Below are 2,561 nucleotides of genomic sequence, written 5' to 3'. Positions count from 1 at the left end.
CCATGCGGGGCTTGAACTCACAAACCACGAGATGATGACCTTAGTCCAAGTTGGACACTTAACCGACTGAGCCACCCAGGAGTCGCAAGAATACTTTTTTATATTGGATTGGGTCCACCCTACTCCAGTGTGACTTCATCTTAACAGATTATATCTACAATGACCCTATTTCCAAATAAAGTCACATTCTAAGGTTAGGATTTCAACATATGAATTTTTGGGAATGCAATTCAACCCATAATAGATCTTAATGCCTAATACAATGTATGGCCTGGAAACCTATGAAACCCTATTTATCTATTTTTAAAAATTTTGGGAGTGTTAAATCTTATACCTTATACATTAATTCTACATCTGATTCTCTTCAAAACTATTAATTTAAGAAATTTGAATTAGTATCAGAAAATAGCGTCTTCTATTTGCCCCTAATGATTAATTAGCAATAGTAAGAGCTATGTACTACATTGGGTAATAAATCATTTTACTAAGTTCCACCTGTGGTAGTGCCCACTCAGCCAGTTTCAGAGACAGATAGAAATCTCTCAAGCACATAAATGTCATTCTGATTTCTGAATGATCAGTTTACTTCCTGCATCATGAAGTTTGATTAAAAAATTATTGCTTGAAGCTCATAAAACAATCCAATCACTTTCAAATCTAATTTTTATATTTTTCCCAGTGATAATCTGTGCATAAGAACAATTAAGATCATTTTTGCCAACCCCCTCTGAAGTCATTTACCCAAGTTAATTTCATTTGCCATCCTGCTACTTCCTACTCTTAAATCCATCTTTACTTTCTAAAATCTATGAGCCGCTTTTTCTTTTCCAACATCTAAAATTTATAGGAAACTTTTTTTTCCCCATTAAACACTGTCCAACATTTTTTAACATGGAAAAAAAGACTATGATATTTTCAATTTCCTCCTCTAATTTTCTCCTCTGCCAAATCTTGAATAGCAATAATGTGTTTATAAAGCCTTTCTGCAGGAGCCCATCCATAGTACCTGACAGAGCAGTGCTGTGTAGAGAGCCCTGGAATTGGATCCCAGTTCCTGAGTTAGGAATTGTATTAGGAATTTACGTATTAAACAAGATAAGGTTATATATCACTATGCATAAGCAAGTATTAATTTTGTTTTCTATAATCATTTAGCTGTTATTTGATCCTTTCATCATCTTCACTACAGCCCTATTATAAACTTCATTTAATAGATGAGGAATTTTTTAGAGATTAGTCAATCTGCCTGAAGGCATGACTCAGTAGTGGTAGGAGAGTTAGGATTAGAACTACAGCTGTCTTCCTTCAGAGCCCACCATCATTTCTACCATCACCTACTATTCAAGATCAATTCAACAAAGTAGCATGCTGGGCCCTCCTCTAACCACATCTTATTTTTCTGCCTTGAACTCTCTTTGCCCAGATAACTAGGTAACTCCTACTCATCCTTTGGGATTCTTCTTTCACATCCATTATGCAGTAATACCTGCCCTCTTCATACTTGTCATTTCTCCTTGGTGGAATTTATTTCATTCATAATTTCCCAAGGTTTTATGTCTATCTTCCTCATAAGGAGGTAAACTCTCTTAGGGTAGGGAGTGTCTCTGATTTCTTTACCACCATATCTTCAGCACAAAGTTCTCTTCCTGAGTGGGCACCATATTTGTTCCTTGATACACAGACGAATGAGAACACATATGTCACTATGTTTGTCTTGCACAGAGCCCAGAAGACAAAGATACAGTCCTGCAAGTTTTATGCACAATAAGTCTCAAAAACAATTCAGAGAAAAACAATTAGGATTTGTAAAGGAAGCAACTCTTTCTTCTCAAATATTCTGAAAATTTATACAGGAGATAATAACATAATGTCTACTTTAGAGGCCATTTAGACTCCATGAAATGCTATAAAAACACATATACATATATAAAACATGATATCCTTTTCTACTAAGCTATAAAAAATTGATGCATTTGATTAAAATAAGAATTAGTGCCAAAAGACACTAGCTTGGGGTAATATTTTCAATTTTAATTGGAATTTTTATTGTTCACAGCATATGTTCTTACAAACATTGAACCTATGCTTTACATGTTCCATTTTAGAGATCATAGTTTATTTACTAGATTAGACATATTTAAAATTCACCTTATTAAGGTTTTAATGGAAGTGTGAATCAGAAAAAAAAAGATATAAAATGGTTTTCATTTAAGCATATCAAATTATTTCTTCATAGTAGAATGCATACTTATTACTGATACTTATTGATACTTATTACTATGGAAAACCCATAAGTATTAGCTCCTCAAATTTTTGTCCAATAAATTGTAGTCAAGTGGTTCTCCAACCTTCTGAACTTCAGAATTATTTGGGTGAGCATCTTAAGATAACACAAATGATAGCACTCCATTTCTGGAGATTCTTCATATGTCTGAAATTGAAGCCCTGAAATCTACATTTTGAGGAATTCTCCAGTGATTGAGATTTTCACATGGGTTTGGAAACAACCAAAATCTTCAGTAACAACAATGCAAATATTACTTTATTTCCTGGATAAGCCA

Source organism: Neofelis nebulosa, chromosome 3 (genome assembly GCF_028018385.1).
Source record: "Neofelis nebulosa isolate mNeoNeb1 chromosome 3, mNeoNeb1.pri, whole genome shotgun sequence".
NCBI lineage: Eukaryota > Metazoa > Chordata > Mammalia > Carnivora > Felidae > Neofelis > Neofelis nebulosa.
Note: the sequence above shows the minus strand (reverse complement) of the source record.